This window comes from Amblyomma maculatum, chromosome 2 (genome assembly GCF_055883805.1).
Source record: "Amblyomma maculatum isolate TAMU_Amacu chromosome 2, ASM5588380v1, whole genome shotgun sequence".
Classification (NCBI taxonomy): Eukaryota; Metazoa; Arthropoda; class Arachnida; order Ixodida; family Ixodidae; genus Amblyomma; species Amblyomma maculatum.
In genome coordinates, this window is record NC_139345.1 from 194,820,185 (window position 1) to 194,836,336 (window position 16,152).

The window sequence follows — 16,152 nt, forward strand, 5'->3', positions numbered from 1 at the left end:
TAGGGCGGGGAGTACATGGTCCCAGGAATAATCGCATAGTAAAAAATAATAATAACCTTAAGTGTTTAGCTCAACCTGGAACCAGAGATCCCGTGGCCTACAAAAGAAGTGAAAGCGGCAGTACCAGGGAAAAAAAAAAATCATAGTACAGGGTAGATGATTAGTCACCACTTAGGCGGGTTTGGTGCTGATACACCTTACAAAGGGAGGGTTTGCGAAGGGCCCTGATAAGGCATATATCTAAGGAGGACAATTCTTAAAACTTTCTGCAAAGGGGGGGGGGGGGGAGGGATACAGTCACAGGATAATAAGCGCACAGGGAACCAACACTGACATGAGAAAAAAAAAGAGAAAAATAATAATGATAATAATAAAAAAAGGAAAAAAAAGAAAAAAATGTGTGAGGACAAATTCAAGCAACAAGTGATAAGGAGGAGATGTGTTTAGAGGAACGTGTAGGGTTATGCTATTGCGGAACGGAATAGGGTGTACGTGCGTTGTGAATAAACTGTACAATTAAGGCTATGGGAGATTGTTTTTCCGAATAGTTATAATGGAGAGGGAATATACCTAAGGGATTCTAACGTTCCCTTAGATATATTTATTCCTGCTGGTTCCAATGTTCTAAATTTATGAATTAGATACGCCTCTCTATATTTTCTGTCCTTTGCAGAGAACGACCAAAGGCCAACACCGAACGACAGCCTTCTTTTGTAACTGAATACTCCAATTTGCCCTTCCAAACATAAACAATATTCTGCGGAAATACCATTCCATGCTAACGTGTAATGAACGCCTCAAGAAAATATTTCCGGAGGCACCAAAGCTGACATACAAACGTAACGCGAACCTCAGAGATATTCTAGTACATTCTAAACTCGACAACAAGCACCCAACACAACCACACCCTTGCTCTCGACCTAGATATAAGACGTGCAGTCATATACGAAAAGATACCACGGTTAAAAGCAATGCAAGCGATTTCACTTTTCACATAAAATCAGGCTTTAACTGCACATCTTCAAACGTTATCTACCTTCTAGAATGCTTCTTTTGTCATAAACAGTACATCGGAGAGACAGGACAACCAATGAACATGCGGCTTAATGGACATCGGGCAGACGTAGGCAAAAACCTCCCGAAAGCAGTTTCCCAGCATTTCAATCAGAAAGACCATAAGTTCGAGGAAATTAAATTATATATTCTCCAGTCAGGCTTTCAATCTGCAAGGGACAGAAAATATAGAGAGGCGTATCTAATTCATAAATTTAGAACATTGGAACCAGCAGGAATAAATATATCTAAGGGAACGTTAGAATCCCTTAGGTATATTCCCTCTCCATTATAACTATTCGGAAAAACAATCTCCCATAGCCTTAATTGTACAGTTTATTCACAACGCACGTACACCCTATTCCGTTCCGCAATAGCATAACCCTACATGTTCCTCTAAACACATCTCCTTCTTATCACTTGTTGCTTGAATTTGTCCTCACATATTTTTTTTCTTTTTTTTCCTTTTTTTATTATTATCATTATTATTTTTCTCTCTTTTTTTTTTCTCATGTCAGTCTTGGTTCCCTGTGCGCTTATTATCCTGGGACTGTATCTCCCCCCCTTTGCAGAAAGTTTTAAGAATTGTCCTCCTTAGATATATGCCTTATCAGGGCCCTTCGCAAACCCTCCCTTTGTAAGGTGTATCTGCACCAAACCCGCCTAAGTGGTGACTAATCATCTACCCTGTACTATGATTTTTTTTTTTTCCCTGGTACTGCCGCTTTCACTTCTTTCGTAGGCCACGGGATCTCTGGTTCCAGGTTGAGCTAAACACTTAAGGTTCTTATTATTTTTTACTATGCGATTATTCCTGGGACCATGTACTCCCCGCCCTACCCCCTCCTTTTAAGAATTGTCCCCCTAGATATATGCCTTCTCAGGGCCCTTTGCATAGCCTCCCTTTGTAAGGTGTATCTTCACCAAACCGTCTTTAGTGGAGACTAATCACCTAACCAGCATAGTAGTCCTTTTTTTTTTTTTTTCTTCCTGGTACTGCCGCTGTTACTTCTTTTGCAGGCTACAGAATCCCTGGTTCCATGGCTGATAAGCACTACATACTCAAGATTTTTTTTTTTTCTACTTCATGACCCACTTTCTTCTCACCCATCCTCTCCTCCCCACTCTTTCGCACCCACTTTCCCCCCTCCCCAGCTTTTCTTCTTCGGAAGCAAAGGCGTATTTAAACCCCTGCCAGTGATGATCGCTATGCCCAGACGAAGACAAGTCCACTTGTCGAAACGTTGGCTCATCTGCGACCTGAGGCGTACCCTATTTACCCTTGTTCGGTTCTTCTTTTTTATACCGTGCAAACCATCTTCTTCCTTTCGTTCTACCACAATGCCTCACAAGTAACACAGAGATTAGAGCTAGTTGGTTCATCTTCGATATTTTACCGGCGCGGCGACAGGGGACGAGGAACAAGAAGAGACAAGACAAGCGCTCGGACTAACAACTGAAGGTTTAATGAAACATACAAAGAAATATATTCTCACATGACAACCAGAAGCGCATGCGCTATCCCTTCTGACCGAAAAACCAAAACACAGAGCTATGGATCCAAATACCACAGTTCACAATCATTGATAATTACTGAAGGTGTGCTAACGCACGTGTCTCTATTTTTATGCATGTGATAGGCTTCACTGAGTTCTCTGGTGAATTTGTTTTGATTCCTGAAAATAATCTTACCTTTATCAAGGATCGGAGTGCATGCGTGTTTCGACACCTTCGATGAATCGGGATAATTAAGATTGCAATCTCTGTAATGTAGTGCTAAGTTGGATGAGGGAACTCCTTTCAAAGACGTATATATATATATATATATAAATTAAGGGGAAATGAGGGTGCTCGTTATAATACATGAAGAAAAGAAGCCAACAGTCGGCGAGGCCAAGGAAAGCGTTGGGGATGGTACTTTATATCCTTTTTTATTGTTTACTTGGATAATAACAGAAATTAGCAATGTAATCAATCCAAGGGAAAGATAATTAAACACAAAGTAGAAGAAAAAACAACGTACCGATGGTGGGAACCGAACCCAAGACCTCCGAATATCGCGTCCGGTACTCTTCCAACTGAGCAACATCGGCCGCTATCCCCCTGCTACTTGCCTGGGTATTTATGTTGTCTGTATACGAACCTTGAGAGTGTTCACCAGCGCCACCCTCAACCATAGCGGCGGACGTGGAACGTCCTTTGCTACCGCCAGCGTCACGTAGAACGTGATCAAGAGCGAGGGCGAAAGCTGTGCTAGAACCCTCTTATGCTACCTATGGCTTCAAGACTGCCAGAACCGAGACCCCCGTAAGCTACAAGCAGATCAATTAAGGGGAAATGAGGGTGCTCGTTATAATACATGAAGGAAAGAAGCCAGCAGTCGGCCAGGCCAAGGAAAGCGTAGGGGATGGTACTTTATGTCTTTTTTTATTGTTTACTTGGATAATCACAGAAATTAGCAATGCAATCAATACAGGGGAAAGATAATTAAGCACAAAGTAGAAGAAAAAACAACGTACCGATGGTGGGAACCGAACCCACGACCTCCGAATATCGCGTCCGGTGCTCTTCCAACTGAGCTACATCGGCCGCTGTCACCCCTGCTACTTGCCTGTGTGTGTGTGTGTGTGTGCGTGTGTGTGTGTGTGTGTGTGTGTGTGTGTGTGTGTGTGTGTGTGTGTGTGTGTGTGTGTGTGTGTGTGTGTGTGTGTGTGTGTGTGTGTGTGCGTGCGTGCGTGCGTGCGTGCGTGTGTGCGTGTGTGTGTGTGTTTGTGTGTGAGAGAGAGAGAGAGTTTGTACGCGTAGCGCTGAAGGACGGCGTTACAATAGACGTCTCCTTTGTGAATTTGGAGGCTTGTATCTTTGCAGAGTAGCGCTCTCCTCCCTACGGAGGTTGAGTACGTGCTGCGGTGTTTCAGGGGATAATGCTCCAGGTAAATTTGGATAGAACGGAATGCATGCATTTTAAATGCTAAATACTCGCATGCATGCACAGTAATTTAAGCTTACGAGTAGAGATGAAAGTATATAGTAGTTGCATATTACAGGTGCTCATTAATGGGACAGATATACGGAATATGTGGAAAAGGATTGAACTGAAGTTCAGGACAGTGCAGCCTGCTAGAAAAATAAAAATGAAAGGCATACCGTCAAGAGGTAACAAGACTGCAATGTTTGTCAGGGAACAAACGCGAGCTAATGACCATAGATCAAGACAACGAGCTGAAGGCATATGTTCAGGCTATTATTCTACAGTGTGTGGGGTGTTTTTGTTTATATGTGTCCTTTGCTTTGCTTTCACCGGCGCAAATTTTTGTTTTCAACCCAACACTCTACCTTCGAAAGGAATAAAAAATGACATATAAATAACGGATGCCCTCGCAACTGTTTATGAATAATCTATGATAATGGTGGCTCTCTCAAACTAATAGTCGTCACTAAAAGTTTACACAATCTTGTGTTCATGGACAATACCAACACGTATTTCATAGAATAGAATTGCGTGGCAATGCCAAACTAAATTTGTTTGCTTGATTTCTCATTCTGTAAACTTTTGCAGCTGACTAAATTGCACATGCACATCCACTGCAGAAGAAAGGAGGGGCTTGTTTCTCGCAGCATAAACTACGGGAAGCCAATTCTGCTAACCAAGTTTCGACAAGGTGACTTTACTTGGCCTGCTTGTTTCTGTCGAAATGTGGGTTAACGGACACATGTCGTTTTCTAACTCTACAAAATTACGTGCATCGGTGAATATGCGTATGGTTTATCCCTCAAGCGAGGGCAAAGCACCAAACAACACGCATGTGGCTTTTAAACACAAATATTATTCAAAAGTTACAAAACAAGGTGTTTTTTGTGCAAAAACAAAAGGTTGTCCAGATCATCTGGCCACAACCAGGTTCTTCATTCATGAGACATGAAAGCAGCGGCACTAACTTTAATTCGCTGCTGGCACTTGTGACTGGTATGCACAGACAGAACCTTTTTAGCCAGAAGAGAAAGGCGTGGAAACTTTTCGGCATGAGTCTTCCACCATTGCAGCACGCTGTCGTTGCCGTTGCTGTATGTGTGAGCGTCATGGAGGTAGCTGTCCAGCTTGTCTTCATCACCTTGAGTTTCAGCAGCGTCGTGCCACTTCTTAAGCTCATCCATCAGCATATGTCTCTTCACACATGATGATTGCTTGCTGCTAGTTTTCACTCCTGCTCCTGCAGAAAGTGATGGCATATCGAACAGCGTTTCCTTTACTTTCCCGTAAACAGCATTGCGTTGCTCTTCATCCAGCGCACGAGGGTTGCGGAAAGGGGGCCGCAGAAACCTTGCAATTTTAAGGAGCTCGCCGAGCTAGATTTTGCTGTCAAAAACCTGCATTGCTCTCCTCTTCAGAATGGCCATTTGTGAGTTGGCTGTAGAAAATGCAAGGTGTTTCTTCAGCTTTGTAAAGAAGAACAAGTGGCAATGTTGGCTGCTTGTCTCGTTCAAGCTTATCGGTTGCCTCTTTGAACCACTCAAGGAAATCAACGATGTCCCTCAACGTCGCCTTGCTGACATCCTCCATCAGGAAGTTCCCTCTCGATTCAAGCAAGGGTTCAATGTCCTCGTATTGGTCAGTACTGACCTTATCATTGCAAGCTTGGAATTCCATCTCGTGCTCATTTCCTGGCACACGATTTGCCAGGTGTGCCAGCTGGCGGCTTACGAGGCAGCTTTGCTTTAAAAAGTGACGACAACCTTCACTTTGTGCATATGCTCGTGCTGCTCAGGTAGATCTTCAGAAAGATAGGCATCATCCAAAGTGTGCTTGAGTACAGTGTTCAGAATGTTTGTGATGCAACTCATTCTAGTGTAAGGGAAGAGGGCAATGATAATATTGGTGCCTTAATCAGTGACAAAGACAGAATTTTTTAAGAGGGCTTCCTCAAAACCCATCGCGCGTGTCGGCGCAGAAGTGCCTTCCGAATGTTCTCGCCTGTCTTTTTCTGCGCACTGTAAACAACGCCATGATTTTCAACTTCCAGCTACTATGGACATAGTGGGCAGTTGCAGTACTGTGCAAAACCTTCTTATAATCATCAGTCCACATGTCCACAGTGAAGCAACACGGATCTTCCTGCATTGCAGCTTCGATGCTTGTCTTTAATGCTTCTCACAGTGCACTGGCCGCCGCGTCAAACCTTACGGGACACTGGATGTGGAAGCACATCTGTTGCTGTCACGCTGCCATACCGCGTACCGACAACGATCAGTTCATCGGCAACTTTCAAAACTCCATCCTCACATACGACGTCGAATGATCTCATGTCTTCCGCGCACCAACGAACGCAGGTTTTTGTCAAGTTTTCTCTCACAGTGACAGGAACACCTGGTTTTGTTTTCTTTTTTTCACTCAAGAAAGAAGCAATGGCAGCACACTCTGGCGTTGATTTGTATTTGTGACAACTCAGATGGGATGCCCCTGTTTTGCCTGCATCGTAGTTCAAGAAGCTTTTCAGTCTTTGTATTGCACATGTCCTACTTGTGACGAGGTATTGGAGTCAACCAGTACGAGAAATTCTCTCGAGAAGTTGTGCTGTGTTCATATTCCAAGAGTTATGCGGAGCCTTGAACACGATACAGTATCAAAAGATGTATGAGTACCTTGAAATGAGGGCTGGAATGACCTTGCACGAGAGGTAGGTCCGCAGAGATGCAATGTCCGTGCACGGAGACAGTGACTCTTTAGTGTTTGCCGAACGAGTCCCAGCTAGCAATCCGAGCGTGCCCAGCAAGCCGTGCCGTCGATGCCGCCGCAGCGAGGCGACGTCGTGGCGCCATCGGCCTGCACCTGTGGCTGCGAAGGCCACACCATTCGTCGGGGTTTCGTTCTCCGTCAACACAACCACAACGCCATCCGAGACCGATATCCAAAGTCGGGCGATGCGCGCCGCCGCGGTGGAAGCGCTAGCCCCCCCCCCCCCCCCCCCACCTCTTATTTGCCGCATGCTTTCTGCTTTTCTTTATTTCCTTAGCAGTCCCCTAGGGTGGCCAATGCAGACAGTGCGTTTTCGAACTATGCACGCTTGCTTCCTTGATGGAGGTATGTCCTACACTTTCTGCGGCGGCAGAGGAGGGAGCGCTAAAGACATGACTGCTTGTCTGTGCAGCGCGTTAGAGCACATCGGCCGCTTTTGCACCTTAAAATGCGCCCGTTATATGACACAGCTACAGCCACAGAAAACTGTTTGTCTATGAGCTAGGCAACATCTCGTATAATTTCTTTGCTTAAATCAAAACGTTAACGTGTACGCGCCCTTTGCTTACACTGCAAAACTGCATGTGTGTGGGCGCGCGTGGTGCGTATCTGTGCGCGTGTGTATTGAATATATTTGCAGCCTTGCATGCAGTCAGTACAGTAGCACGTTTTCATTACAACGAGGAAAGCAAATGTACAATCCCTGCAGCGCGCTGAGAAGACTCTGACTACATATGATTCCGAGTCCCTGCGTCCCTTCGCATACCATCTGACCCTACAAACCACTCGAAGAGAAAGACCGAAATCAAATAATTCCGGGCGCAAAGAATCAGTGCTCATTCTAAATTTCTGGGCATTGTACATTTTAACTTAGCAAGCGCGCCCATTTCTAAAGGAAAAAAAAATCCACGAGACGCGTATGGCCTACAGGTCGTGTCACCCGTGTCACGTGATTGCGCACCCTCCAGCCCTAGACCTGCATAAATGTACTCCCTTCATCAGCACAGCAATGTTAGAAGCAAGCGCGCTTAACATGTCACTTACGGCGTCGCACATTGTGGCCCACGGGCTTAAGAAAAGGGGTTTTCGATCAGATTCTGTAGCGGCGTCTCACAGTGGGCAACATTTAAAAAACAAAAAAGAAAACTTCAACCTTTTTTAAATAGGTTGCCGTAGATTGCTTACGATCGGAGCCTCGTCTTCACAAAAGAATAATGAGACTATTGAGAAATGAGTGTGAAAGTCATGAAAATCGAATGAAAGCAACTTGAAGAAAAGTACATTCAGTAAAAAATAGAAGTACGATGCGTAATAACTCAAACCTTGACAAAATGCAAGAACAGGAGACCAATTGCTCCTGAATTTAGGCAAGCTAATAATAATAACTTATGACCTGTGTGACTCCTCTACATACGTATACGACGTATACACAGAGTGACGATGTCGTTTAAAAAAATGCTAGTATCTATTACACACTCCCTGCTTCAGAAGCTAAAACGTTTCCTAGAAGCGCCAATAAAAGTGTGGAAAAGGCTAGAGTATATAAGATGTGCTTTCTCATCTTTTTTTTTTTATGCTTATAACGCTTTTTCAATCCCAACGATTAACGTAGCATTACTGTACCTAAAGAAGATCACAGTCTGGAAATTGTTCAAAATTGGCACCGTCCCCTCAGCTGCCACTTCTTAATTACGGGCCCAATCCCGGCCCAGGCCCGTAGACACAAAAACCCGAGCCCGGCCCAGGCCCCCCTTAGTATTGCTCTACCCGGCCTGGCCCGGACGTTTGGGTAAGGCCGAGCCCGTGCAGTGCTCTAGTTGTGGCTTCTTGCAGGCACGGGCCGCTTCAGACTTGGCGCCGGCTGGGCGCATCGCATTCACAGTCCCAGGTCTCGACCGTGAGAACGCGAGTTCGGACAAACACTACCTTGGTTTGCAATACAACACGAGTGGAATTGTTCGACCGAACGTCGAGCCGGCATTCTCACCGCACAACCATACAGCTATCCCACGCAACCTTCACTCGGCCGATCTCGCCATACGTGTTCATCATCAGCCTCCGGCCTTGATCCAAGCCGTGAGAACCAAGGCACCGACCGGTAGTCGTGCAGAAGTGGTTGTCTGGCGCGCGGCGAAATACCGAAGTGTTGTCTTACACAGCCGCGTTTTACCCACCGGGGTTTTACCGACAAAAGAGTAGCCGTGGACGCAGCCACCGCCGCCGCCTCCGCTGCAGCCGCGTCGTCACCTTTCGATTTGAACATCCTGCCGCGTGGAAGGGAGCCGAGCCATCGATCTTAACCGCTCCAAGCGCATGCTTCATGCATTCAATGGCCAATAAGCGGTTCTCTAAATATTTTGTTCTTTTACCTAGGCGATTAAGCTCTACTAACGACGGTCGTAAGCGTTCGCGTTAACGCGTTTCATCCATTTCCGATTTTATAAGCTATGAAACGTATTTCATCAATGCGATCTAGTCCATCGTTACGCCTAAGTACGTGGGGTATGCTTTAAACATCGGGGCGCTCATTTAAGCATCGCCAATTAGGATAAGAATGCGATTGCGTTGTCGGACCCCGGTCGCATCGCGATTTGTGCACGTTTACCTTTATGCGGCTTAAGCCAGCGAGCCTTCGCTGCCTATGATCGTGCATGTGTCTCGCAACAAGGAAGTGCTGGGTTTGACTTCGACCCCTACAGGAAGTTGACTCCGTTTCGACATCCACTCAATTACCTTGCTTTAGTTACGGATCCTCGTTGAGAAATTTAGTGTCAATCAGAACATATCAAAGCAGCTCCTGAATTTTCCATCAAGATTTTTCGTTCACGGTTAACAGCGACGCTGAATTTCTGCTCGGCTCAGGAAACGATATGCCTACAAGAGAGCGGTGCTGACACGATGTAATGGTGTGTGGTGCAGAATTTTCCATTCAATCGAGTCGTGCCACCGTGAGCATGTATTACAAGAGCTTCCAAAGCAAAGGCAGGGTGAATGAAAAAAAAAAAACAACGATCATTATTTTGAAGTAATTGACCTGTCGATGCAGCGTACCCACAGTAAATCAAGGCTCAAAAATGCAGCTGATTATTTAGCGCTAGGCTGTAGGAGGCATCAGACACGTGTACAGATTAGTTTGTCCCAGATGGCTGCAGCATCGTAATTTTTTTTTTTGCTTCTACACAAAGTGAATCTTAATTTTATGTCCAGGCCACCGTAGCAAAACTCGGCACGGACTGAAAAAAAAAAATTGTCTGCGCGAACATCCGCGATCCTTGCCGCAACGCATGAGCAGTTGCAACTCGTACTATCCCGGAATGACATTTTTTTTTTTTTTTTTAAGACCGTTCGCGGCTCTCAGTGATGTAGAGCCCGCCATCTCACCGACGCACCATAGGTGAAATTTGCACCGCGTCTCAGTGCTTAGGCTAGAGTGTCTCAAGCTCTGCTTTGAGCCTCTTTTCTACGCCTAAACACCGAGATAACGCTGCGATCGGAGTTTGCGCTACGCCGTTCCACACTCCGACGCAGAAAGGTACCGACGCTGAAGCATCTGCGCGAAATTGTATGCCGTTTTTCTTTTTTATTTTGTTATCCGAATTGGCCGTCCCGGTGGCAATATAGCCCAAGCGTGAAAGGCCGTATGGTACGGCTTTTCTTGGCCGCGCTGAGAGAGCTACGGGGCCGTAACGCCTTATCTTCCAACATAGCTGAATTATTTCCCAGGCTAACATTATCAGCTGCGCCTTAAAACAAACGAAAATATTAAAGCTTCCTATTGTGACCACGTTTCTAACATGACTGCAAATATTACAGCTTCAGAACGTGAACGTGAACAGTTTTCCTTTCCCGGGTTTTTTGGGTTCACGTCCGCCTGTGCACAGTCTTCAAGACACCCACCACTCTGAAAGAAGGTGGCATCTACTCTTCGCTTCCCACCGTGTACTTCCGAAACCGTACCTTTTCTATCGCAAAGATCAAAGTGAGATTGAAGAACCAATGGTTGTCAAAGCAGGCGACGCATATGGTGTGATACGTGTGTGCTGGCGTAAGTATGCCGATGGAGCGCAAGAGACGGAATACAAGGAAACGAGGAAGGACGCGCATACAGACCTTGTGTCCCGTCCCTTGCACTGATCCATCACCACGCAGAACCAACTAGTCCGCCAACTCGCTCTTATGGCGTGTGTAGCTCAGCTTTCCATCTTATACCGGAGTGAGTGAGCGTGCCGTTTCCCGTGCGGTATGAGATCTGCAAAGCTTTGTAGGGTGAATTCTTCATCTCAACTTTCAGTATTGTGTGCGTGACGAAGTGCCGACAACAGCAGAGCTATGGAACGACGTATAAATGACCTGACATGGATATGCATGCCTATCCCTGCGTTCCCCCTTTGTCTTCGTGTTCGTAGCGCTTTTGTTTTCTCGGGATGAATGTACACAAACTTGCTCAATTGCGTGCCTTGATGCATGTGCCGAAGGTTGCAGATTTAGTTATTTATTTATTGTACCCTCAGGGCCAAAGGAATTACAGAGGGGAGTGGGTTAATTATTATACAGAACAATGAATATAATACAGTGAATACAAGTAGTACAAAAAAGAATTCCTCCAGAATAAAACAACCAACATTCACAAAGCGTAAATAAAAAAAAAATCAATGTACACAACACAGTCGAAGCAGACATAACGGATGATCCTAAAGGCTATCGGTTTTGCGATTAGGAAGGACAAACAGAACTCTTTACTTGTGGAAAGAGACGATATAGGCCACCTGTGGCGACCACCTTATCTCCGGTCAATTCGGGAAATGCGAAAGCAGCAGAAGCAACCGCCCTCTTTAATAACGTATTCTGGAGGATGTCAGTGCAATCAGAATATGAGAACGCAAGGATGGGACAGGAATGTTTTATTTTTTAACTTCGGGATTGTAAGACACATAATAAAAAAGCGCAGTGCAGTCTCGGGAGCGGTTGGAATGAATCTGGAGAGGCAGGCGCGTAATAGACGACATCATGCGGTCATACGCTTATGTGGAGTGTCTTGTGCTGGTGGCTTCGTCATGCCATGGGATCACGATCAAAACCTTCCTGGTACTTCATCGCACGTACGCTGCGATCAGTTTAGATTTAGAGCAAAGGGGTTGCTTCGACACCTGGTACGTCTCCTTGCTTGGGACTCAGGATGGGAGCTGGATGTGTCGGTCTATGTCTGATATGTCTAATCGTTCGTTAATACTTTGTCGTTAGGAAGAAAAGCAAACGATTGAACAAACAACAACTGAATTTACTGGTAATAGAAAAGGGAGCACATTCAAGCGCGTCCGTTTCGCACCAAGTTCGTTTAGCGACTTCTCGCCACTGTGTCCCACTCCCGTCTTCTCCATTGTCCCCGCTCTCCCCATCCTCGCCCCGAAGACCCCTTTTTTCTCCCCACTCGAGGCTCCGGCGTTGAGCGGGGCCTTCCAGGAACAGCGATCGCCTAGCGCGACCCAGGGGGTCGAGCAGCGTCCTCCTCGAGGGGGCCAGGAGGTCATAAATTAGACCGCCCGAGTGTCCGAAAGAGCGTGGGTGGTAGGTCGAGTGTTCCCCGCGCGGACGAACCGTTCTTTTGCGAACAACGTTCACGACACATTCCCGCCCGAAATGGCACAGGCATTTCACAGACACGCACTCACTGCACAAGCTCCACTGGGTACAGCACTTGTAGTGGACGACGCAGGGTGGTTCCTCCAGGAAGCCTTACGGTGCAGGATCGAATTCGTCCGTCGTGTCCGGGGAAGGTCGTATCGACTATCGCCATCTTCCAGAGCTGTCTGGGCTGTAGAGTCTCCCTGAGCAGCACAATGTCGCCTGCCTGTAGACTCCGGGTTGGGTTCCTTTGGTGCAGCTGCGTGGTTTGGAATTCTTTCAAGTACTCGTTCATCCATTGCCGCCAGAATCCGCGCAGGAGTCGTGCTCTGTTCGTGAACATTTGCCGTAGGGTCGCTCCAGTAATGGCATTCAGCTCAACAAGCGGAACATCTGGCAGTGCGGTGAGCCTCCTGCCGATAAGAAACGAAGCCGGGCAAAGAGGATGAGGCTCGTTCGCTTCGGTGTGCACGTGCGTTAGTGGACGCGAATTGAGGATGGCTTCCACTTCCGCTAGCGTCGTGGTGAGCTGTTCAAAAGTGAGACAGCTTCTTCCGAGCACCTTTTTCAAGGTTTGCTTGGTCAAGCCGACAAGTCGTTCGTAAAAGCCACCCCACCACGGTGCGCGTTCCACTATGAATTTCCACTCCACTCGGGTGTTTGAGAAGTAGTTTTTGACTTCATCGCTTCTGATAATGTTCCAAAGGGTAGCCAGGTCCTTGCTGGTCTTTTTAAAAGTGAGTGCATTATCGCTGTATATGGTATGAGGTATACCTCGACGGGCGATAAATCGCCGGAAAGCCAAAAGAAAAGACGGTGTTGACATGTCACTCACCAATTCAAGGTGGAGCGCTCGGGTGACGCCACAAGTGAACAGAGCGATGTAACACTTGCAACCCTTTGACGCACCATTCTCTTTGACAAGCAAAGGACCGGCGAAGTCAACCCCGGTAACTTGGAACGGATGGGCCTCGGTTATTCTTTCTCGTGGAAGTGGCGCACACACCTCGTTAGCTGGTTGCGCGTGGTAGCGCTGACATATGACGCACTCCTTGACTACCTTCTTCACCAGCTGTCTTGCACCAATCACCCAGAATTTCTCGCTGAGTTGAGTCAGAGTATCGCGGATGCCTCCATGCAGCACTTGTCGGTGGCACTGTTTGGCAATGAGCTTGGACAAATCGCTGTGCTTCGGCAGAATGATGGGGTGCTTGCCGTCGTAATTCAGTTGGCTCTGTTGAAGCCTTCCGTGCACCCTAAGAATACCGTGGCTGTCGAGCTGCAAGGACACATTCTTTAGCGGCGAGTGTGATGCGATTCTCCGGCTGTTTCGTACGCACTCCACTTCGTTGGCAAATCTAGCGCCCTGCTCATGCAGAATCCAGTATTCTTCTGCTCTGTTCAATTCTTCTGATGTTAAAGGACCGGATTCGCTTTTCTGGCGTCTTGCTTTAGCGACAAATCGCAGAACCCAGGCGGTCACTCTATTCAAGCGTGCGAAGGAACTGAAACGTTGTATTTCTGTCAAGGCATCCGTAGTCGGTGCGGCTGCGGCTGCAGCGAGTGCTTTCGCTTCCTTTTTTTGTTCCAGCTCCGCCTCGGTGAATGTCGGCGCGATTCCGCTCTGAGGCCAGTGGCGTTCATCCATACAAATCCATCGTGGACCTGTCCACCAAAGCCCGTTCTTCGATAACTTCTGTGCAGGTAGACCGCGGGTGAGGAGATCTGCCGGATTTTCTTTTCCGGGGCAATGCCTCCAAGTAAATCCTCCGGTCAGTGTCTGAATTTCGACAACGCGGTTGCGTACGAATTGCTGCCAGCGATCCGCGTTTCCATGGATCCAGTGCAATGCGATAGTTGAATCTGTCCACAAATAGACGTTTTTGGGAGTGTCCTCTAACTGGTCGAGAATGTAGCGGCCCAGCCGTGCAGCCAGCAGGCATGCCATCAGCTCCAGTCTGGCAAGGGTAAGCTCCTTAATTGGGGCAACTCTCGATTTGCTAATTACTACCGTCGCGGTACCATCCTCGTCATCTGTCGTCAAGTAGGCAACTGCCCCGTAAGCCACTGGACTCGCATCCGCAAAAATGTGCAAACTGGCTGTCGCGTCTGTGCCTGCCCTGGCCCTGTAGTATCGCGGCACCTTGACCTCGGGCAGGTAAGAGAGTTCCTCAGTCCAATCTGCCCACTTTGCTGCGATTCCTTCAGGCAGGGCATCATCCCATCCTATGTTCAGGCGCCAAAGTTGCTGAAATAGCACCTTCGCTCGCACGATGAAAGGGGATAGCCACCCTAGGGGATCGTAAATCCGCGCGGTGGTCTGCAGGACGGATCGTTTGCTGGGTGGCTCGTTCGTGGCGATTCTGTCGGTGAAAGGGCAGAATGTCAACATGTCCGTACTTGGTTCCCAAGTGAGTCCCAACACCTTAAACACACCTGACAGGTATCCAAGAGGCTTTGCCCCCTTTGAGTCCTGCTCAAAAATTCGACAAAGCTGCTCGCTGTTAGATGCCCATTTGTGCAACTTCATCGAGGCTGCTCCGAAAATGGCGTTTGATTCGTTGTACAAATCAGTGCGGCCTGTTCGTTTTCGGCTCCCATCAGTATGTCGTCGACATAAAGGCTGCGTTGTAGTCGGCTTGCAGTGATCGGGAACTGCTCCTCTGCGCTCTTTAGGTGATGTTGGAGAGTGGCAGAGAGCAAGAACGGACTGGCAGTCGTTCCGAATGGGACTCTCTTCATACGCCATGTCAAGATTGGTGGAAGAGGGCCACCTGGCTCAGGCTTCTTTTCGAACCACAAGAAACGCAAAGCGTCTCTGTCGTCTGGTCTCACTGCAATTTGCAAAAAGGCCTGTTCGATGTCCGCTACTAGAGCAACCTTGTGCCTGCGGAAGTTTAGCAGCATGCCCACGAGGTCAGCCGTTAAATTTGGTCCACTTTCAAGATTGTCGTTTAGAGATTTTGCTGACCTATCGTGGGATGAGGCGTCGAAAACCACGCGCAGCTTGTGAGCCTCGCGGATGACAGCCTGATGCGGCATGTGGAATGCAGGGCTTGCGCCACTGTCATTTGTTTCAACCAACTCCGCCATATCAAGTGCGCTGTACTGCCTTATAGCCACGTCATACTCATCTAGTAGCTCTGGGGATCTTTGAAGACGTCTTGTGAGCTGATGTAGGCGCTTTAGGGCAACCTCCCTGTTATCTTCCAAAGCTGTCACAGGTTTCCATGGAAGGGCCACTTCATAACGACCCTCCTTCATCTGCACGGTGTCCTCAAAAAACTCCACGACAGCATTGGTTACAGTTTTTGATTCATTTTCATTTATCCCAATCGATTCTAAGGTCGAGAATTTCGTTAATATGTCCGTTGCGCTTCTTTCTGTGACCGATGTTCGCAGGGCAACCGTTTGCATGCAATAGGGTCCTTCGTCCATGCCCTGAATTGGTCCCTGAAGGGTCCAACCTACAGCTGTCTCAACTGCTCTCAGTCTACTGCCAATCTTGGTGGATCGGCCGGTCGTTAGATCCCAAATGTGGTCGGAGCCTATGAGGAGCCCAATATCTCCAGGCCCTCCGTCGTTGCTGGAATCGGCGGGCTCATAACCGAGCGTTCTCAGCCTGTCCATCAATGCCACGGGTGGTTTTGGGATATGCTGATCGCAAATGACGTCTGTCTCCAGAACCTCCAGTTTGCATGTTTTTCCTTTTTTAGTTTTAATTTCGACCAATACTCTCCTGA